We start from the raw sequence: 24,838 nt of genomic DNA, 5'->3' as shown, positions 1-24,838 counted from the left end.
TATATATATATTAGTGGGCGTAAAGATACCACAACAATACTCAGAGTAATAATATTTATTGACTGGGCAAATATTTGAAGATATTTATTTCTTCTTGTAGCTAGAGTATATATGTTTATCTTTATCTGATCAATAACTATTGTGTACCATATATTTTTGTATTCCTATAAATATTAAATGTTATTGAAATATTCTATCGTATTTATTAATATCTAGCAGAACACAAATAATTAGAACAACACTACTCCTTTAGTTAAAAAGGTTCAAATAAATTTATCTACCGAATATTGTACAGAGATTCCTTAATTGTTTACATTTAAATTTATTTGCATTATCTGTAAATATGAGGCTCTATTTATACTCTTGTCAGTGGATGCAAAGCCTGCCGAGCAAAGTTGGCAAACTTCTTTCAGGGTAAAGCGATTTAAAAAAATAAGTCACTGTTTTGACAAATAAAGAGCAGTATATTTATGTATGTTAGATTTGGTGATTATTAAACAAAAATAAGGTTTCGAAAAGTCCAACACAAATCTTTATTTCGTACAATTTACAATTTTCTGCCCGGTTTAACTCGAACGAGCGTTCATTCAATAATAATCTCCTGTTGGAGTCCTCACATAATATGGGGACCTAATCTTATAACTATAAACAACTATAAACAATTAATATTTCTAAAGGCACAGTGAAGGCTGGCTATCGATGACATCATCATCCCAGACCGTTGCCGTCTGTTTATTTGTATTTACAAAAACTATGAATGCTCACATATATGAAAATGTTTTAAATTTATTTATTGTTAATACACAAAAATTTAATGTCTATTTGATAATTAAAAAAAAATATTTAATAGGGTAAATATAATTATGACAGTAAAATGATATTTCGGATCTGAATCTGCTTAATTTTAATTTTAACTTAAACTATTGTAAACAAATAAAACCAAGGACACAAATTTAATTTAAACATATTTAATTTCTTATGATATGGCCAACGCAAACACATCATCGAAACAAACACGATGCTGTTTTAAAATTCAAAACAAGTAGTAATTAGCTTCTCCTTTTGCTAGCGTTTAATTGCTTTAAGCATAAAAAAATGAGCAATAGAGAAAATCACGGGCATTGTGATAAAGGTTTTTTCCATTGTCCTTCAACTTACGTAAATAAAAAAAAATCCTGGGCGAGATATTTGTAGTAAAATAGTATTTAATTTAAGCCAAATTTTTATTGGTTATAGATTTTTCGCTATTGTTATTATATTTCTTCTACTTTAGTTTATTTAAAGCTGAAACAGTTTGTACCCACTTATAAGCAAATGGTAAAGCAAATGGTAATAAAGGGTAATCAGGTTTACGCTAGGCTAATTTGGTTAAAATTTATTTCAATAAGGCCAAAGTTATTATTATTATTAGTTTAATAATTATGGCACTTTTGAAAACAAATAATTCAATATGTAAGCCATGAAACGTAAAAATGTTCGTCACTCGCCGAAAATTAAATTTTTTGGATATTTTTTTTCAATTTTAACTAAAATACAAAAAAAAATCTTTAAAATTCAAATTGAAATGGAAATAAATAAGAAACTATGTTTTCTCCAATAATTATTATCTTTTACATTTTGTGACCATACCGTCAACATAAAAATTTAATATATCAAGTCAAATCATCTATCTTATACCTATCGAAATTAGTTTAATCGAATTTTTGAAATTTTCATTTTGGTGTAACTTCCTACTATTATTTAACCATATTTTATATCCAACATTATTTAATGTACAGTATGTACTTAATAGATGTAGTTCCTCATTTAAATGTAACGTGATGCCATTTTGATTGACAAAGAAAATTAAAATTTTTTTTTATAACAGATGATTTGCAAGAAACAACTACTCTGCGGGCTATCTGACCCGTGCAATATTGAATTATACTTATTATCTAGTAAACAACTATAGTCGTTCGTCAGTCGAGCCATCAGACATATAACGGTTTCATAACTTAGTAATCCTCATTAATATGGTGTACAACTACAAAGTAGTTGTTTTCTGCAACATCACCAGTTAAAATATAGGTTTACCTTGTTGGCGATCTGTGACGATACAGGTTGCTCTTTGCCGGTATGGACGTATGAAGCCATAGGCATTGAGTAGCGCAGTAAATATTCATAGATGTAGCATTCTGCTACGTCTCATATATGTTCGTTTTTTTTTAAAGTATTATGTATTTACTCTAATTATAATTTTATAATTTTAGTAACAGAAAGTTTAATTAGCTAATAATAAATTTCCATCTATTTTCAACGGATGTACTGCAAACCGGTAAATCAAACAATATTACATATGACAATGTGTCAATTGTTCAAAATCATTTTATAATGTTATATATTTCCTCTTGGATAAGTTTATTTTATTTAGACCTTATATAGATACACGAACAATGTCATTCTTACAGGTCACTGATTTATCGATGTTGACCATTTCACCCTTAATGCCATCTACTCCTAATTCACCCCTACATCAATTAATATCAAAATGGTTATTAATCAGAAAGTAATGCCACAGGTGAGTTTTTAAAAATACGCCCGAGTTTATGATTTAAAAAGATACATTTATTTAGTTGTTTAAATTTTTTCTTAATAATTTAATAATTATTTTTTATTAATTTTAATTTAATAATTAATTCAATTTACTTTTCGTTTTTCTTTTTTAAAATTGTACATTTTGTATAATAAGCCGTATACAGGGTGTAACAGTAGTGCTGTAACAAAGTTTTAAGACTGATTACTCGCTTCTAAATAAAAGACAAATATTAATATTTTTTTCTTAAGGGGTTTATGATCCTTCAAAAATTAAATATTTCAATTAATGAGCAACTATTGAAGACTTCAGACTTTTTTCGACACCTAATTCCAAATGTTCAAATTTTTAACGAAAATAGCTACTACAAAGAAGTTGCTTTGTATCAAGTTAGAAGCCTATAGGTAGGTATTCTTCAAAAATTGTGTTTCAATTCCAATCACTAAAGTGTCGTAGAGCCATTAGGAACAATTTTAGGAAAAAAATAATCTTTTTTGTACATATTGACTAGAGGAATTAGCCTTGAAAGTTTGCTATAACGTCATCTGTGTTACAGTACAGATATTCCGTTGATAATCACGTTGAAAAACATTTTGAATAAGTTACGTCGAATGCGCGTTAATCTCTGATTTACGTTATTTAGTGGAAATTATCTTTTTTTACAGATTTTATCTAGCTGGTATTTCCTTCACTTAAGTGAAGTCTTTATAACGAACCTCATTATAAAATTACAAGATCCGCCACAAACAGTGTAATATGTGAATAAACTTCACACGCAATAGTAAGAAGAGTTCCCCTATTACGTTAATAATGATAAAATTAGTTACTCCTCACAACAAAAACTTTTTTTATAAACATTAATTTTTACAAAACAAAAGTTATTGAAATAGGCCACTTCTAATTTTAAAATCAACGGCTTATTTTTGACAATGCCCAGTTTCTTATAATTTCCAGATATACGTACGAATATTTTAAAATACTAACAATAATAATAATGATATTCATAGTAAGCTAACGCCTAAATTAGCACTAACAGCAAGTACATTTATTTCCATAAATGTATGATTAATAAATAGTACAGCACCACAAAAAAAAAGATAAGATTGGATCCAGAACCAGATTAGTGTACCCCACAGTACTTTGACCCGCTGAATCCGAATCTAATGTCAGAATTCCCTGATTTTAACCCCAATGTCAAGATACTCCTCTAGAAAGCGATTTTTGAGAAATGAAACTGATTTAAGTAGTCAGTGTTAGGAAAAACATTAAAAAGTCATGAGATCATTGTACAATATACAAATAATCTCATAACCCCGTAGCCTCATAACCTCGTAACCCCATAACACCGTCACCCCATAATCAGGGATGTGCAGCAGTGTAGAACCAAGATACTATGTGAATGGATGGATATCATACATCAAGGGTTGGAAACTACAGGCTTTTTTTCGCGAGTGAAGTCGTATGTTGTAGTATGTGTAGTATGAGTGAATATTACGTTTTTGCGAGAATAGTCAGTCATTTAAACTACTATGTGACGTCACAAGTTTAGATCAAATGGCTGAACTCTTCACCCTTCAGCTGAATATTCTGTTGGTATATTCAACTAGTATTGTCAGCCGGTAACTTAACCTTTTTCTTTTTGACATTTTGTTTGAATGAGGATAAAAATCGTTCAGCAAAATGATGGATTCTGATACGGCTGTGGAAGTGGTCAGTTAAATTTAAACTTTAGAAGCACAGATGTTTTAGTAAACGTAGACGTTGAAACAGCAAATATTTTACTTAATGGTAAGATTAATTTTTTATATGGGACATATTTGCGATCCACTTTGCTTCAGGATTATCCTCGTTTTTTGTGACCTAGGCCAGAGATAATATTGGTGGAGTCATTTGTAATTCAGGTTTCTTTCGTATGAATTACATAAAAAAACTACCTGACCTCTTTCTAGTTTATTTTTTTTATATACAAAATATCAAAAAATATAGAGCCATGTCACAATTTCTGTTTTGTAGCCATTGACATAAATGACCAAATTTCATACTCTTACGATAACGATTATGTCGAATATTCGCATATCTTGCAACATCATAATTTACATACTTTTCACGCTTTTTAAATTTGCCACTTAAAAATATTCCAAAGAAAGCATTGATATATTCCTTCAATTTTAGTTGAAGCAGATACATATATTTTATAGTGAGATCACACCAATTCCCACAACACTAGATTACTGGAAGCAATAAAGGATGACAAATTATGGCTACTGGTTAGAAGTTAGAACCAATATGTCAAAGTAGTCAAAGTACATATGACAGGTGTATGACAGGCTGCACCACTGAATAGTGAATATATACATTTTCGCGATCTGTTCAGGTTAGACAAGTTTAGAAATAAGATTAAAAAGAGATAGAAACAGTAACTACAAGTCAGACGTATTCACCAATATTCACTCGAGAAAAAAAGCCTGTTATGAGTTGGCAGGCTATCATAACCCCATAACACATTAACCCCATAACCTCAAACCCCTGGTTGTCTAACCAAGAAACCCTGAGGAGCTGACTCTGTAGTCCTCTTGTAACTCAATATTTTCTTAACCTGGTCCAATCAAGTTCTTCTAGATCGATGATCTGGTGGGGTTATAGGTAATGGGTTATGGGGCTTATGTGGTTTAGAGGGCTTATAGGGCGTGGGTTATAGAGCTTGGGTTATAGGGCTTATAGGCTTATAGGACATGGGTTATATGGCTGACAAAGCTTATGGGTTTATAGGTTCATGGGGTTATAGGGTTACGGTGCAATTCTATATAATGTTTTTTCATTCACTGAAAGCTCCAGTCGATTTGAAGTTTCGGAAACCGCTTGCTGGAGAAGTTTCTTGATGCTAAATCATTTGGGAATTCTGATTTTAGATTTGCATTCAGCGGGTTAAAGTACTATAAGACGTCTCACTCACTTTTTTTTTGTGTGGTGCTTTATAAATATAGAAACGGTCTCAGAAATTTCACTATCTTCATAAGTAAATATCTCTGTTAATATAAAACTTATAATTATAAGTGAATGTTTTGTAAATCGCATTATTTTGTCGTTAATTATAAACCCTTAAAATTAAATCCTTTTGAAAACACCCTTTATAAATTTTGATAAAACCTTGGTATAATAAAAAGTACAGTAAAATTTAACTTATATGTTCTAAATACCGCCTATCTGAAACTCAGCTAAAATTAGTGAACTCAAAAACAGTTATCTAGGTTGAGGCCAAATAAAAACCAAAATAAAAAAATATTATTTAAATTAAATAATACTAATATTTTTGTTAAACAATTTATTTATACAAAAATTAATACATATATACGTTACGGGACACTTGTAGGAAGGGCAGCTACTGATTGGGGTATTCTACAATGTGGGCCATCTATTTCAAAGGTAATGTAAATAATACTAATATTTTTGTTAAACAATTTATTTATACAAAAATTAATACTTATATACGTTACGGGACATTTGTAGGAAGGGCAGCTACTGATTGGGGTATTCTAGAATGTGGGCATCTATTTCAAAGGTAAAGTATTATAATTTTGTATTTTACAGCAAATATTGATAAAAGAAAAATTTTGTACTAATGACAGGTAGGTATATAAATCTTACGTTATCGAAATAAGTTATCTTTAAATTAGAGTCTTAATCGTATTTAGGTATAATTATTTGTTCTCATATTCAAAGAATTGGAAAGGCCTTGTAAAACATTATTTATTGTTAGATATTGTAAAATATTGTTTATTATTTATTTGTAGACTGCTTTTCTCTAAACCAGAAGTAATGGCATATCTTATCTCCTATATTGTACAGTCACAACTTCGTGGTGATTTCATTGACCCCATGATTAAATTCACTTTTTAATCGAATCAGTGGATAGAAACATGTAATGTTTATTTGTTGTTTCTATGAATGGTAAATATAGGTTAAGTAGAGCAATGTAAAAAACGTAATTTTTTACTAAGATGCGGATTTAAAGGGTTGGAGGCAATAAATAGCTTTAATTTTTACTGAAATCGGTATATTTAATAACAAAGATTGTCCAAAAATGTAAAATTCTGAAATTTTTGTCACTTATACAGTGTGTCCAATATAAGGATTGGATAGCATTGGGATCTAGGAAACGGTAAGAGATACGGAGTGGCTCAAATTAGAAAAAAGTTGTGTTTTTTATACCTAACAATATGCCGTTTAGAAAGTTTTAAAATTCTTAGTAGTTCCGAAGATATCCGGAAAAACACCGAAATTTTGCAAAATCGTTTAATATTTTTCTGGTTTTATTTGAAAACGAATTTTAAATTAAATTGCATATTTATATTGCCACTTTTTTCGCTCTATCCAATGGCGTCAACATTTCTGCAATCCGACGTCTCGTCATCGAGGGGCCATCATCAGGTTAATTTTTTTAAATACGTCGCTGCTATTTTTATGACAAAATCTAGTCATTTTTAATTCTGAATTAGATGATATTACTATTGCAATCGCTTAAAAAGGTTTTTAGCTTGCTTTAGCTCTCATTTAAATTTTTTCTTGAATACGGCTCTGAACGCTTTCAAAATATCTATTGGAGGATTTCCACATTTTGTTTCAACCACATATGTGTAAATCAAAATAGAATTGCGCAGCTTGATCTGTGCGGAGAAATTGTCTCTAGCTGATCTAAAATTTGTGTGCAATTCTAAAATGAAAAAGCATAACATTCTTTTTCTACATGCACTAAATAATGTGCCAGAATAGTCATTACAATAAAATAAATAAAAATATAGGAGTACAAGGCAAATAAAAAAAAACATTTATTTGCGAAGGCTCTAATAAAAATGGTATGCTTCTACTCAGTTAACGTCAGGCAAATTGAGATTCCAAAGAGTTTGTGGTGATTTCTAAAGTACAGTGTGTAATCGATGTCTTTTAAAAGAATTTTTATGTGGACCTTAATTACAAAATTTAGTCATTCAGGAATAAATTTGCAATATTTGTCATGATAATTTAAAAAATCAATATCTGTAGTACGTATATTATTTAACAAATTCGAAATTAAGTTATTTTCTGGTAGGTAGCAATAAAAAATAATTTTCCATACATATATGATATTTTTCCATACTAAAGGAACTCAAAAAACTCGATAACGTTCGCGAAAATAATATCTAGATAAACTATTTATTTTATAAAAACAAAAACGTAATTGTTAATTCATTTCATGCACTGTTGTTTACGAATGAAAATATAATGACCTACTTTTCACATTAATTGCAGTAAAAAAATTGAACACTAAGGACTACGGTCAGTTAATAAAATTGCGTTACTATTTATATTATCCTTGGATTAGCTACAATATAAAATTTCTAAATAAATTTGCAAATACATAGAGAGTAGTAAAGTAAACTAGAAATCTATACTGTAAATAGTTTTAGTTATATCGTACCTCTTCCAATGTCTGTAAAATATGGATATAATCAATTCAAAGCTCAAGGTTGTAGTAAATTATTAGGTATATCGAAATAAACAGAGTTTCTATTTCCCTTTGTCATCTTAACAACTAAGATCGTAGCTCGATTGCCTGATGTTTACTTTTAATTTTCTTTATATTATACCCACTTAGTTACATTTATGTAAAATATTTGTAATATCAATAAAGAGTATGAGAATTAATGTTGGTTATAGTAAAAGAGTTAATTAATATACCTTAATGTATTGACAATTATTACATGATCTAAGAGCTTGTAATTAAAGCAAATATTTGATTATGTAAAGTGAGAACGGTTTCTACAAAATCCGTCATCTATTGCATTTTGACTAGGGTTACTTCCGTTATTAATTTTTTATGAAAAATATTTAAATACACAAGTTGCAGGTATTTTTCTGTTTTTTTTTTTCAATGAACATAGTAGTAATGTAATATGATTCAAACTTATAATCTTTTATAGAAATCTTGAGTGAAGTTTTCTCAGGATTACAATAATACAAGTTTCATGGATCCGATGATGACCCTTAATACATATTTTGCACTTATATTCAATATTCAATTTCTGCAAATTAAACTAATCTATTTGTAAATCAATTCGCCCCGTTGAGATTAAAATATGAGTTTAATATTTTACGAAAGCATGCTATCTATCACAATATGGTTCCACTATATTTTCAAATAAACGAAAATAAACTATTCTATCCAGATTGTGCTAATCAAAAAAGATATCTGTCTGTCATCCCGAAATAATAAAAAATAATATTTCAAACCTGATCCTAGTTACAGACTGACACAAATAAGTTCGCATCTGAGATACCCCAACCCACGAAAAAAAAAAACGCTCAAAAAGGGTATTTGTAAATCCGTTCTCCCAAATCGCAGAGCCTACGCTTTATTTCTTCTAGTCGAATGCCTGAGTCCGAAACGCAAACTTTTTAGGTCCGTCGTCTGTGCGACTGATCACTTTCTACAAAGAGTAATATGAAATTAATATTTCTTGCATTTTAAGGAATACTTTAAGACCATTTGGGAAAGCAATAATTCTTACGTGATGTAAAACTTATATTTGACATTTTTTTTATAGAATTGGAATTGTAAAACAAAAATTGTGGCAATTCTCCTTGCTTCGATAATCTGGCCAATAAATTTATAATTTCAAATTAATCTTCAATAGCTCCAATTTTGTTTATATACTTTTCGGCATTTATTATTAAAAAATAAAAATAAGAAAACAGGTTACAATAAGTTATTGCAGTTGTGTTGGTCCTGAATTAGTTATATCATACGAAAATCATTCAGAAAATAACATTTTTTAAACTTTTTTATTGATTTTATACATCGTTGGTCCTTGTCTCCTTCAAAGTACTCCCCTTCCCTATTCACGCACTTTTCCCAGCAGTGTTTCTATTTCGCGAAGCAGTCCTGGATAACTTAATTTGAAACAGCCTTTAAAGTCTGTGACGAATCTGCTTTGATGTCATCAATAGTCTGAATACGGCGTCCTTTTAGCACTGATTTTAATTTTGGAAATAAGAAAAAATAGCAAGGAGCCAGGTCTGGCGAGTAAAGAGGGCGAGGGAGGACAATAATCTGATTTGACAAAATCGACGAATTGACAAGGCTGAGTTTGGGGATGCATTGTGGTGGTGCGAGAACAATGAGTTGTCTCGTCACAACTCTGGTTTCTCTTTGAGGATTTTTTCACGTAACCATTGTAAAACGCCGTATACGCGGTTTCACCTTGACGCAAGAATTCAAAATGCACAACAGTTCCATTAAACCGAAGAAAAAACAGTGAGCATCACTTTGACATTGGATGGAGAGTGACGTGCTTTCTTGGGGCTAGATATCCTTTGCCAATCCATTGTGATTATTAAATTTTTGTCTCAATGTCGTAGCCGTAAACATAGTTTTCTTCTCCCGTTTTGGTCCTTTGAATGAATGTTTCATCGTCATTGGATTGTTTAAGGAGATGCAGACAAACGTCCACACGAATTTATTTTTGTTGTTCGGTCATCAAACTAGGAACATATTTTGCTGCAACTGATGACCCCAACGGCTGCGTTAGATATCCTTCTGGGGTTGTCGACCCTCCCTACATGGATTGTAGGAATTTACCTGGAGGGCAGAAGTATCCAGGAAAGCTTTTCACTAGGTATGTACACCACAGTCTTCCAGGCCGAGGTTTTTGCTATTTTGATGGTAGCAAGCAAGGAGGTAAGGAATTGTGCAGAGGAGAAGATTTTTATCAGCTATAGTCAGGCCGCGCTCAGAGCTGTTAGCTCCCTGAGGACAAGGCCTGCCCTCGTCCAGGAATGTGGAGACGCTCTGGAGTCATTGGCCAGATGAAGAGAGGTAGAGTTGGTCTGGGTCCCAGGCCACATGCAGGCCACATGGGTATACCTGGTAATAAGAGGGTTGATCAACTAGCTCGTCTCGGATCTAGGGGACCCGGCCAGAGACCTGAACCAATCCCAGGAATCACACGAGGTAGTATTAATGAGGCCCTTAATAAATGGGCCTATCAAACTTTAGGTCAGACCTGGAGGAGAAATAGAGGATGTAGGCAGGCCCATAGTTTCATACATGGACCTAACAAATCTAAGACGACATGGCTGCTGAGCCTTAGTCGAAGAGCCCTAAACTGAATGGTGGGGGTTCTGACAGGCCACTGCAGACTTAGGAGGCTTTTAAGCTTAATAGAAATTGAGGAGGACCTTCTATGCCCGAAATGTGGAGTAGAGGAGGACACCCCTATCCACCTTCTAGGACATTATGCAGCCTTTGGGAGGATAAGACATAAAGTCTTTGGTGCTGAAGAGCTGCAGGGGGCTGAGGTGAGCGACCTTCCATGGATCAAAATCCTGGCGTTCATCAGGGCGTCGGGTAGGTTCGAGGAGGGTCAGAGGCAGAGAGTGGATATGTGATGGGACGACGGGGTAGGCAAAAAGGGCCCACTTGTGACCTAATTGCCAGGCTGAGGCCGCCCCTTTTTACTACTCCTACTTGCTGCAACTCGATGCGTTTATATTTTTCAATCAAACTTCATGGCATGACCCAATTGAGATGCTAACGTCTGCAATATTTCTCTGACACTCAATCGGCGATTTGCACGCACTGGATTTTTTTTTAAACGTGGGAGTCATCAATTGAAGTCGAGGGTCTTCTTAGTCGACCACTTTTAAATCGTGAAAACCATTTCGTAACATTACGTACGACCCATAGCATTATCTCCGTAAGCTTCTTTAAAATTCTAATAATTGGTACATAGCTTCAAATTTTATCAAACTTTATTGAAACAAAATCGTGCAAAAATAACAAATTATAACAGTCAATTAAGTAAATATTTGTTAAAAAAAAAAAACGTTCAAAGATATTTAACACTGGAGTAAGTTTATTATAACAATCGCGTGACTGATAACATTTCTTTGAGTGCTTCTAATCAAAGGTTAGAAAGTTTTTCATAATTATATAATTATGATTATAGAAAAGATGAGATATCAAGAAATGATGAGATATGAGAAATTTTTTCATTTAAATTTATGAAAATAAATTTTTTGGTTTGTTATGCATCAGTACGTACAGGGTGATTCACTATATTTTGACCCCCCTTTAACTTTTTTGTTTTAAGAGTTATAAAAAAAATGTGAATTACAAAAGTTGCACAATTTTTATGAAATTTTCGAATATGATAGTAGAAAAACAAATGAAGTTCAAACAAAATGGCCGCGGATGTTAACTTTGTTAATTTAAATGGAACACCCTGTATATTTTTACACATTTGGATAGAACGTTCCCTGTCGAGCACAGTCATATATGGTGTGTTGGGTCCATCTCTAACAATCAGCGAGATAATATTAAAAAACGAAAAGAACGTTTTTTATTAAGAAAATAAAATATTTTGTAATTGTTGGACGTTTTTCGGGCATTTCTGCTTTTTTTCCAATTACGTAAGGATTTAGATTTATTTGCAATATATTTTGACATATCGAACATTGATATAGTCCAAAGTGGGTATAAGTATTTTAACTAAATCGCACTAATTAGTCCGTGAGGGGCTTATTTACTCATGGACAATGTTATATGGTAGGCCGTGACAGTGGCAGGTAACATTATGACAACATTGTTATTGTTTGACAGTTTGTATTATTATTTATTTAAAATGGGTTACACAGAAGTAGAAAATTTAAATATTATAGGAATTAAGATAGAGTAGTTAAGATATTCTCCATAGTTTATTTTAATTCCTAATAATATTTCAATTTTCTACTTCTGTGTAACCCATTTTAATTAAATACTAATACAAACTGTCAAACAATAACAATGTTATCATGACAATACTACCTGTCACTGTCACGACCTACCATAATAAGATTGTCCATTGGCCTCACACGGTCTAATTAATGAGATTTACTTAAAATACCTATACGCATTTTGGACTATATCAATGTCCGATATGTCAAAATATATTACAACTAAATCTAAATCCTTACGTAATTGGAAAAAAGGCAGAAATGCCTGAAAGAGGTCTAACAATTACAAGATGCCTTATTTTCTTAATAAAAAAAGCATCATTTCATTTTTTAATATTATCTCGCCTATTATTAGAGATGGACCCAACAAACCCTATAAGACTATGCTCGACAAGGACCGTTCTATCCAAATATGTAAAGGGTGCTCCATTTAAATTAACAAAGTTAACATCCGCGGCCATTTTGTTACAACTTCATTTGTTTTTCTACTATCATTTTCGAAAACTTCATAAAAAATCGTGCAACTTTTGTATTTCACTTTTTTGTATAACTCTTGAAACAAAAAAGTTAAAGGGGGGTCAAAATATAGTGAATTACCCTGTACATTAGCTGAATGAAGTGTGATATTGTTATTTACGTAAAAATATAAAATAAGGACTAGGTCACTATATTCGTTTTTATTTATGATTTGATTTCACATAACTTGGAAAAAATTTAGGTGTGATATAAAATATCAATTACGTTATTTAATTACAAAATTTAAAACTAATTTAAAAAAATTGGGCCATTCAATGATAATTAAGCATTTAATATTTGGTTGTCCCTAGAGTTGAACCAAAAGTAATATTATTAATATAATAAATTAATACTAAAATCATATTATTAGAGGAGACGCTGTTATAGTTTTTGATACACAACAACCTTTATCTTGTTTTGTATCTCTACACAAATATTATTTGTTTAGTAAAACTGTTTTTGGAAGGTTTACCTTTACAAGTAATAAATTAATTAAATAGTTCTCGTTTTTTGGCGCGTAGCTTTTTATAATAAGTACCAACCGTTTAAATTAAGTAATACAATTACTATTTCTACTACACCTTGATTTTTTACTGTCATGCTAAATCACTCAAACAAAAACGATACGTTGACCTAATTGTTGTTTTGCTTTCTTATGTCAGTAACAAAGTTAAATTTTGTTTTCATAATATTTACTTCATCTTTTAATTTTAATAAGAGGCGGTTTTCGGTTCCATACAATTTTACACAAATTTTGATGAAATAGGAAATAAATTCGTTTATAATACCAATACTCGACTTTTTGTGATTTCTTAAAAATTAAAATAGTAGTTGCTATAAAATGAATTTTGTTCACAATGCTCTGGATCAAGTATAATTATTTTATAGGCATATGGTTAATCAGCGTATGCTGTCATTAAAAGCACGACAGTTATATGAACTTATATCTTACTTATATTAGCAATAAAAAAATATTTAAGGTTCCATGAAACTTGCTGTTGAATATATCCAGGTCATTATCTGAAATGGTTGAAAAAAATAAAATTGTGGAATTTAGTTTTATGGAGGTTGGTACCTACTTCAGATACTTCATTATAAGGCCTCTTTTATGAATGAGTTGAAATAATGTTTTCCTACTGTGAGATTAAGGATTTTGTCATACTTTAGTCGAAAACAAAGTGAATTTCTTTTTTCTTTAACCGAAAATGATATTTTCGTCACTTGAGATGAAAATTAATATATTAAATCTATGATTTTCTTAATTAAAACACTACTAAATCAGCCTTCATATCAAGTAATTTCAACCAAATATGTTTTGTATAAATATTTACAAAATTAAAATAAAATGGTATCTAATAACTGTGTACTGTGTTCTCTATTTTCTGTTTAACAATTTTGTTTTTGTTTTTTCATGCATTTGATAGATTAAGATATTTTCGATCTTTTATTAACAAATTAGTGGAAACTGTTGTGGGTTTAAACCTTGTAGTATTCCCTAAACTGTAAAATAAAATAAATAAGTAAATCTTATTTTCGATACGATAGTGGCAATTTTGAATAAAATGCATGTGTTGCTATATAGAAATTATTAAAATAATAATGCATAATTTGCTCTATAGTAGTTTGAATTAAATTGAAAATAAAATATATTATTATTATTATTATTATGTATATATGTGAAAAAAATAACACTTCTAATTCGAGATGAAATATCTTTTCTCCAAAATGACTGTAACTAGAAACATAAATTTTGTCATTTAATACTAGTTTTTTTACTTTAGACAGACAATTATTTTAAAATAAAAAATAATTTATATAGATATTTGTTTATTCTATAATTTTTATGTTAAAAAAGTCTTTTAATACCTTTTATAAAGTATGTATTTTTCTGATTAACATATCTAATTATTGTCATTACCAAACAGTTTGGTTATATTATTAAGTTGTTTTTTTATTAGCTCCTGCAACTTTTCAGTTTTAAAACTATTTGTAGGTATGTATTTAATCTTTTATGAAATACAGCCCGTAAAAGGTAATAAAGTTGCAGTGCATTTACATTGTTGATTATGATTATTAACGAAAAAAAAAGAATAAACTTTGTTTACAATAAATACTATAGGTGTCCGTTTTTTAATTTAAAAACTAAAGTATATATTTCCATAGAAAAATTTTACAAAAGTTTGCAGCTGTACAGGATGTCTCGGAATGTCAGTTCTTATAAAAATTTCCCCTAGAAGGTCCGGAGAAACAGACCCCTAAAGGACGACCCTGAAAATTGATTTTTTTAAATAACTTTTAAAATACTTTGTGCAATTTAATTATTTTTTAATACGATGGACAACAGAGGATCCAACGATCTTCAATTCGCAGAGCTAGGGGATGCATTAGATTAGAAGCAGCTCATGTTGAACCGACATACAAAATTATGTAAAAAAATCATATTAAACAAAAATAGCTTTTTCTGAAAAACAGTCCATTCTATCAATATCAACGAAGCGTGCCTTTTTTAGTTTAAGGTTCAAGCTATCTAAAAATATTACATTTGTGCCTTTATCGTAGTGTTTAAAAAAATTTACATTGTGCTACTAGCTGTAGCTGTCCGCCCCTGGCAAACCAAATATGCCAAATTGTTTTCATGGGTCAATTTTTAAGGAGTCTGTTCTTCATCGTATTAAAAAATAATTAAATTACACAAAGTATTTTAAAAGTTAATAAAAAAAATCGATATCCAGGGGCATCCTATAGGGACCTGTATCTCCGTCTAGGGAAATTTTTTATAGGAACTTGTCATGTTATTTTAACGTCCCCTNTTTTATGTTAAAAAAGTCTTTTAATACCTTTTATAAAGTATGTATTTTTCTGATTAACATATCTAATTATTGTCATTACCAAACAGTTTGGTTATATTATTAAGTTGTTTTTTTATTAGCTCCTGCAACTTTTCAGTTTTAAAACTATTTGTAGGTATGTATTTAATCTTTTATGAAATACAGCCCGTAAAAGGTAATAAAGTTGCAGTGCATTTACATTGTTGATTATGATTATTAACGAAAAAAAAAGAATAAACTTTGTTTACAATAAATACTATAGGTGTCCGTTTTTTAATTTAAAAACTAAAGTATATATTTCCATAGAAAAATTTTACAAAAGTTTGCAGCTGTACAGGATGTCTCGGAATGTCAGTTCTTATAAAAATTTCCCCTAGAAGGTCCGGAGAAACAGACCCCTAAAGGACGACCCTGAAAATTGATTTTTTTAAATAACTTTTAAAATACTTTGTGAAATTTAATTATTTTTTAATACGAAGGACAACAGAGGATCCAACGATCTTCAATTCGCAGAGCTAGGGGATGCACAAGATTAGAAGCAGCTCATGTTGAACCGACATACAAAATTATGTAATAAAAATCATATTAAACAAAAATAGCTTTTTCTGGAAAACAGTCCATTCTATCGATATCAACGAAGGGTGCCTTTTTTAGTTTAAGGTTCAAGCTATCTAAAAATATTACATTTGTGCCTTTATCGTAGTGTTTAAAAAAATTGACATTGTGCTACTAGCTGTAGCTGTCCGCCCCTGGCAAACCAAATAAGCCAAATTGTTTTCATGGGTCAATTTTTAAGGAGTCTGTTCTTTATCGTATTAAAAAATAATTAAATTACACAAAGTATTTTAAAAGTTAATAAAAAAAATCGATTTTCAGGGGCGTCCTATAGGGACTTGTATCTCCGACTACGGAAATTTTTTATAGGAACTTGTCATGTTATTTTAAGGTCCCCTGTATAACTCCGAGAGATTGCTGACATATTCTGGAATACCCGGTATAGAATGGTTTAAAAATATACTTTTGCATTGATTTCATTAAAAAAAAGTCACGGTATAGTTTACAATGGCTTAACCGAAATATATATAATGTATTTTAGCATTTCATAATACTATGCAAGTACCAAAGTTTAATTTTCTAATTGTAGCTATTTTGAGAAAACCTGGGAAACATTTAATATCTCCACCAAAAAGGGCCCTAACACCATTTCCATTTTATGCAACCTTTTCCGGAATACCCTACACCTACATTGGGATTTATGTTCTATTAAGTTTTAAATTTTAAATAGGAATTGTTTGCTTGGTATTACTCAAAATAAATTTAACAAGATTGTATAACCTATACAAAGGATAATCAAAGATGTATTTATTTCATCTAGTTCTGTTAAGTTAGTATTCTAATTAATTACAATATAAAAATTTTGCACAAATTTTAGTAGTGACAATATGTCAGAAAAATTAGAATCCAGTAAATAATTTTAAGAGCATTTTTGTATTCAAATACCTATACAGGGTGTTTCAGAAAGACCTCCCGTAAATACAGGGGGTGATAGTACGACAAAAAATAATAATTTTTTGTCTTATGACCTATATGTCTATTTCTTGTTTTCGAGATACAGAGTGGCAAAATAAAATTTTTTAAATAGAATTTTTACGAAAATTTCCAAACGGTGGGAAATATTTTTATGAAATTGGTATTCCGGGGATTTTAAGGACACCAAATACACTGGTCTAATTATTTTTTGGATGTTTCATAGAGGGCGCTAGTTATGCTACATTCCTATTACATTTTACGTTCTAATTTTTTTAAGGTCAGGTTTTTTACCATTCGGGCTCCAATTTCTAATGTACAATTTTATTTTCTAAAAATAATGTACTCTTGTTAGAACTTCCTAATGTGGACGGTTTTCGAGAAAAAAGGCTTTTAATTGAACTCTTACAATATTACGGTGTATAAAATAAGTGACTTTTCTCAAAGTAGCCTTATGTCAAAACTTATAAACTCATAAAAACGCATACATTCTTAGTAATATTTTAAACTCTAATTAACTTTATATCAAAATTTTAGTGTTATTCATTACTCACTACAGTCACTAACAATCACTAAAATTTTGTTATAAGGTTAATTAGAGTTTAAAATATTACTAAGAATGTATGCGTTGTTTATGAGACATTCATCAATAAGTTTTGACATAAGCCTACTTTGAGAAAAGTCACTTATTTTATACACCGTAATATTATAAGAATTTAATTAAAAGTCTTTTTTCTCGAAAACAGTCCACATTAGGAAGTTCTAACAAGAGTACAATATTTTTAGAAAATATAATTGTACATTAGAAATTGGAACCCAAATGGTAAAAAACCTAACCTTAAAAATATAGANGACAAAATAAAATTTTTTAAATAGAATTTTTACGAAAATTTCCAAACGGTGGGAAATATTTTTATGAAATTGGTATTCCGGGGATTTTAAGGACGCCAAATACACTGGTCTAATTATTTTTTGAATTTTTCATAGAGGGCGCTAGTTATGCTACATTCCTATTACATTTTACGTTATAATTTTTTTAAGGTTAGGTTTTTTACCATTCGGGCTCCAATTTCTTATGTACAATTTTATTTTCTAAAAATAATGTACTCTTGTTAGAACTTCCTAATGAGGACGGTTTTCGAGAAAAAAAGGCTTTTAATCGAACTCTTACAATATTACGGTGTATAAAATAAGTGACTTTTCTCAAAGTAGCCTTATGTCAAAACTTATAAACTCATAAAAACGCATACATTCTTAGTAATATTTTAAACTCTAATTAACTTTACATCAAAATTTTAGTGTTATTCATTACTCACTACAGTGACTAACAATCGCTAAAATTTTGTTATAAGGTTAATTAGAGTTTAAAATATTACTAAGAATGTATGTGTTGTTTATGAGACATTCATCAATAAGTTTTGACATAAGCCTACTTTGAGAAAAGTCACTTATTTTATACACCGTAATATTATAAGAATTTAATTACAAGTCTTTTTTCTCGAAAACCGTCCACATTAGGAAGTTCTAACAAGAGTACAATATTTTTAGAAAATATAATTGTACATTAGAAATTGGAGCCCGAATGATAAAAACCTAACCTTAAAAAATTAGAATTTAAAATGTAATAGGAATATAGCATAACTAGCGCCCTCTATAAAATATCCAAAAAATAATTAGACCAGCGTATTTGGCATCCTTAAAAATCCCGGAATATCCAATTTCATAAAAAATATTTCGCACCGTTTGGAAATTTTCGTAAAAATTCTATTTAAAAGATTTTATTCTGTCACTTTGTAGTTCATAAGACAAAAAAATCTTTTTTGTCGTGCTATCACCCCAAGTATTTATGGGAGGTCTTTTTGAAACACCCTGACTATTTCAGGACGAACATCTCGTTAATATTAATTAATAAGATTTTAAAACAAGTATTTTTGAGAAACTAAAAAGATATCAATTCAGTAATGATATATTAATTAACAAATTGTGTTTATAAAATAGTAAATATTGATTTTTGTATAGAAAAAGCCGAAATTATAAAAGTGTGATGACAAATAGTATATTGCTTAAAACAATTTAAGCGAACTAAATGTAGGGAAAATAGAAAAAAATCTTCTGTAAGTTGCACGCGTAATTAAATTTCCATCCATTAAATATCTGTGGTATATCGACAATTTTTTATGAAACACAATTTGCTAATTACTTATGTAAAATGTATTCATGTATAAATAAAACATGACGAACGGAACAGTAGGTACTGAAATATTATATATTTACCTTTAAATTTTAAATTTTATGCGGGAGGCTAAAGTGCAAAGTGGTGGATCAAAACAAAGTGCTGTCAGGCGATACACGTGCTGTAAAGATAGAAAACTGCGAAACACAACCGAACTCGTGTATAACCCGACGCTGACTGAAGATAAAACTGGAAATACAAAATTAAGATAACAAGTATTCTTGATTTGATATAATCGGTTAGCTTGTTTGTTTATAAGTGAACTAGGAAAAAACAATAACGTTTATAGTCAAGGGGTAAGGGCAAGATAAAATGGGACACTAGTGGTAGGGGTTTGTTTGCTTGAAATTGACCTCACTTATTTGTGTAAGCCTCATTTTTAATCGTGGTTTATGAATACAGGTATATATTATTTATATATTATTGTTCAGTACATTGTAGAGGTATGTAAATGCGTACAAACAAACATATACATAAATTAGTCACATTCGTTCAAAAATTAGCATAAATTCTAATAGTTGTCAGCTGATAGGAAGTTTTTCATCATCTGAGATTAATAAATTTTTATACAGATCTCTAACAAGTTATTATACAGGGTTCTTCATGGTAAGTGGCCTATTAAACGTTTCAGGGGAACAAAAGACAATATGACTGAAGTTTTATTTACGGGGGTTATCAGGTATGTTCTCTTCAATGAAAATACTTCCTGTTATACCGGAAGTAGCGGTCAAATTCGTTATTTTAAACGGAACACGGATATTACTGCATTATCGACAAGATAAATTAAAAATAAGTCAAAAATGTTAAAGCTTCCATGTACCTAAATCTAACCGTTTTCGATATAATTGACATTTTATAAAAATTTTGACAGATACAAGCGTTACGAAAAATTCCTTATATCTTCCTTCGTTTAGGGAGGTTACCTGAAGAAAATTATACTAAGCGTCCCATTTATCATGATAATTTTGACAACTTAAAACCGACAAAACTTTTTAAATTCAGATGGATCACCCTGCATTTTCTGCATAATATTATAAAAAATTAAATTCTCTTTTCACCGATATAGGCATTGTAGGGGTTACGGTTTCAATTTTCTCAGATATTTGCGGACTTACATTCTCAAGAATATTACATTAAAAATATCATCAATGAAAGGTAAATTGGTATTGTCATTCGGTATTACAAGCATCAAGTATTGCTCGACAAGAAAAATGCAAAATAATAATTCTAATGAAAATATTTTGAATTTATTTTATATCCATGTAACATTAACCGTGAATCAAATTTCTATGATTTAGTTTTTTCAACTGAAACAAAACAATAATTAATGAAATGATTTCGGTTGGTTTTCTTAGAATTTTTATCTAATTTTTAATGTTGTAGAATTTTTTAAAGTATAGCANGTAGAGGTATGTAAATGCGTACAAACAAACATATACATAAATTAATCACATTCGTTCAAAAATTAGCATAAATTCTAATAGTTGTCAGCTGATAGGAAGTTTTTTCATATACTACGGTTTCTGAGATTAATATATTTTTATACAGATCTTAAGCAAGTTATTATGCAGGGTTCTTCATGGTAAGTGGCCTATTATACGTTTCGGGGGAACCAAAGACAATATGACTGAAGTTTTATTTACGGGGGTTATCAGGTATGTTCTCTTCAATGAAAATACTTCCTGTTATGCCGGAAGTAGCTGTCAAATTCGTTATTTTAAACGGAACACCCTATATATTACTGCATTATCGACAAGATAAATTAAAAATAAGTCAAAAATGTTAAAGCTTCCATGTACCTAAATCTAACCGTTTTCGAGATAATCGACATTATAAAAATTTTGACAGATACAAGCGTTACGGAAAATTCCTTATATCTTCCTTCGTTTAGGGAGGTTTCACTTTTCAGAGTACACAAAGAACATAAGACCTTCCGCTATCAAAATTACCTGAAGAAAATTATACTAAGCGTCCCATTTATCATGATAATTTTGAGAACTTAAAACCGACAAAACTTTTTAAATTCAAATGGAACACCCTGCATTTTTCTGCATCATATTATAAAAAATCAAATTCTTCTTCTTCACCGATATAGGCATTGTAGGGGTTACGGTTTCAATTTTCTCAGATATTTGCGGACTTACATTCTCAAGAATATGACATTAAAAATATCATCAAGTAAAAGGTAAATTGGTATTGTCATTCAGTATTACAAGTATCCAAGTATTGCCCGACAAGAAAAATGCAAAATAATAATTCTAATGGAAAATATTTTGAATTTATTTTATATCCATGGAACATTCACCGTGAATCAAATTTCTATGATTTAGTTTTTTCAACTGAAACAAAACAATAATTAATGAAATGATTTCGGTTGGTTTTCTTAGAATTTTTCTCTAATTTTTAATGATTTAAAGGTTTTTAAAGTATAGCAAAGATAAATCATTTTAAATAAGTAATAAATGCATTATTATAATTTTATGATATTTGTAATGTTAATTATGAAAAAAATAAAAAATATTTCAATATTCTACAAAGAACGCTATGGTATGTAGTTGGCCGAGTTTCATTCGCGTCCAATACTTCAAATGTTGCAAAATACCAAATCATAGAAATGCAGCTAATACTGATTCATGGTGAATGTCGCATAGATATAAAATAAATTCAAAATATCTTCATTAGAATAATTATTCTGCATTTTTCTTGTCGACAAAATACTTGATACCTGTAGAATAGTGAGTGATAATACAAATATTTGCCTTTCAAGGTACATTTGATGATATTTTAACGTAATATTCTTGAAAATGTAAGTAAACCGCAAATATCTGAGAAAATTGAAACTGTAACCCCTACAATGCCTATATAGTCTAGGAGCCAGATAGGGCTCCGTGGTCAATCAAAGTGCCACGGCTGCAAAAACCTTATTCATAAGTATTTTGACCTCCTGAACCCAAAAAAATTGGTCGCAAAACCTGAAAGTGGTCAGTTTAATTTTTGTTAACAAATTAAATGTTTAAATGGCTGTAAAAAGTTAATTTTTTTAGCTAGTACAATTTTTTATCCGTTAATAGATACGTTTTCTCATAACAAACATATATGTTTTTGAAAATTAAAAAAAGATTAACTTTAACCAAAGTTATTGCAAATTTAGTGCAAATATCTCACATTTTCCGTCTCCGTGCGCACCTATTTCACCATATCTCTGGTTCTATTGAACGAATTGAGACGCACGACATTTCATTTTAAAGCTTGAACTTTATTTTACAAGATAGATAAGTTCCATTTATTAATTTATTTATTTAACAATTATTGGCAGCTTAGAAAGTTGTGAAATTTCAACGAAAAAGCTGTTTTTATTTGTTTATAAGGCTTTTTTATTATTTAACTTCGATGAAAAGCCAAAAAAGTTNAGTATAGCAAAGATAAATCATTTTAAATAAGTAATAAATGCATTATTATAATTTTATGATATTTGTAATGTTAATTATGAAAAAAATAAAAAATATTTCAATATTCTACAAAGAACGCTATGGTATGTAGTTGGCCGAGTTTCATTCGCGTCCAATTCTTCAAATGTTGCAAAATACCAAATCACAGAAATGCAGCTAATACTGATTCATGGTGAATGTCGCATAGATATAAAATAAATTCAAAATATCTTCATTAGAATAATTATTATGCATTTTTCTTGTCCACAAAATACTTGATACCTGTAGAATAGTGAGGACAATACAAATATTTGCCTTTCAAGGTACATTTGATGATATTTTAACGTAATATTCTTGAAAATGTAAGTAAACCGCAAATATCTGAGAAAATTTAAACTGTAACCCCTACAATGCCTATTAAGTATATAGTCTAGGAGCCAGATAGGGCTCCGTGGCCAATCAAAGTGCCACGGCTGCAAAAAACTTATTCTTAACTATTTTGACCTCCTGAACCCAAAAAAATTGGTCGCAAAACCTGAAAGTGGTCAGTTTAATTGTTATTAACAAATTAAATGTTTAAATGGCTGTAAAAAGTTTATTTTTATAGCTAGTACAATTTTTTATGCGTTAATAGATACGCTTTCTCATAACAAACATATATGTTTTGGAAAATTAAANAATAAATGCATTATTATAATTTTATGATATTTGTAATGTTAATTATGAAAAAAATAAAAAATATTTCAATATTCTACAAAGAACGCTATGGTATGTAGTTGGCCGAGTTTCATTCGCGTCCAATTCTTCAAATGTTGCAAAATACCAAATCACAGAAATGCAGCTAATACTGATTCATGGTGAATGTCGCATAGATATAAAATAAATTCAAAATATCTTCATTAGAATAATTATTATGCATTTTTCTTGTCCACAAAATACTTGATACCTGTAGAATAGTGAGGACAATACAAATATTTGCCTTTCAAGGTACATTTGATGATATTTTAACGTAATATTCTTGAAAATGTAAGTAAACCGCAAATATCTGAGAAAATTTAAACTGTAACCCCTACAATGCCTATTAAGTATATAGTCTAGGAGCCAGATAGGGCTCCGTGGCCAATCAAAGTGCCACGGCTGCAAAAAACTTATTCTTAACTATTTTGACCTCCTGAACCCAAAAAAATTGGTCGCAAAACCTGAAAGTGGTCAGTTTAATTGTTATTAACAAATTAAATGTTTAAATGGCTGTAAAAAGTTTATTTTTATAGCTAGTACAATTTTTTATGCGTTAATAGATACGCTTTCTCATAACAAACATATATGTTTTGGAAAATTAAAAAACGATTAACTTTAACCAAAGTTATTGCAAATTTAGTGCAAATATCTCACATTTTCCGTCTCCGTGCGCACCTATTTTACCATATCTCTGGTTCTATTGAACGAATTGAGACGCACGACATCTCATTTTAAAGCTTGAACTTTATTTTACAAGATAGATAAGTTCCATTTATTAATTTATTTATTTAACAATTATTGGCAGCTTAGAAAGTTGTGAAATTTCAACGAAAAAGCTGTTTTTATTTGTTTATAAGGCTTTTTTATTATTTAACTTCGATGAAAAGCCAAAAAAGTTGCCGGATATTGTTCCTCGCATCTTAACAATCATTTCATACCTTGTAGTTATTAGTTTTTCTTTATCAAAACCCATGAAGAGACGCGAGTATGTCGAGAGCGATGTATGCGCGCTCGGTCGAAAGCTCAGTGCAAGAGCGCGACGTGTTATAAACTTTTATTATTAAGTCACAAAAACTAAATAATAAAAAAGCATTAACAGTTGGTTTAATTACTGATATTTATAAGATTTACATAAATAATAACAACAATTGTTTAGATTTTAATTAATTTATTTCTTTTTTAATAATGGGCTCATTATAGACATTTTTGCAGGTGCTTTGCCTTTGGTAATAGCAAAATGAGCAAC

At 29.9% G+C, this 24,838-nt stretch overlaps 1 protein-coding gene across 5 annotated transcripts in view; it reads right to left on the bottom strand.

Annotated features, from left to right (window-relative positions):
- LOC108909124 (sodium bicarbonate cotransporter 3) overlaps positions 1 to 24,838 on the bottom strand; it is a 194,262-nt gene that overhangs the window by 135,518 nt on the left and 33,906 nt on the right. For 4 of the 5 annotated variants that reach the window (XM_023454649.1, XM_018713361.1, XM_018713363.1 and 1 more), the window contains exon 1: positions 19,468 to 19,661. The exons of the other annotated variant lie outside the window; for it this stretch is intronic. The gene's annotated coding sequence lies outside the window, so the exon portion shown is untranslated. Of the gene's footprint in view, positions 1 to 19,467; positions 19,662 to 24,838 lie in introns of those variants that run through there. 5 annotated transcript variants of the gene reach the window in all.

Source organism: Anoplophora glabripennis, unplaced genomic scaffold (genome assembly GCF_000390285.2).
Source record: "Anoplophora glabripennis isolate ALB-LARVAE unplaced genomic scaffold, Agla_2.0 scaffold367, whole genome shotgun sequence".
Classification (NCBI taxonomy): domain Eukaryota; kingdom Metazoa; phylum Arthropoda; class Insecta; order Coleoptera; family Cerambycidae; genus Anoplophora; species Anoplophora glabripennis.
The sequence above is the reverse complement of the archived record's forward strand: the minus strand, read 5'-3'. Positions and strand labels throughout refer to the sequence as shown.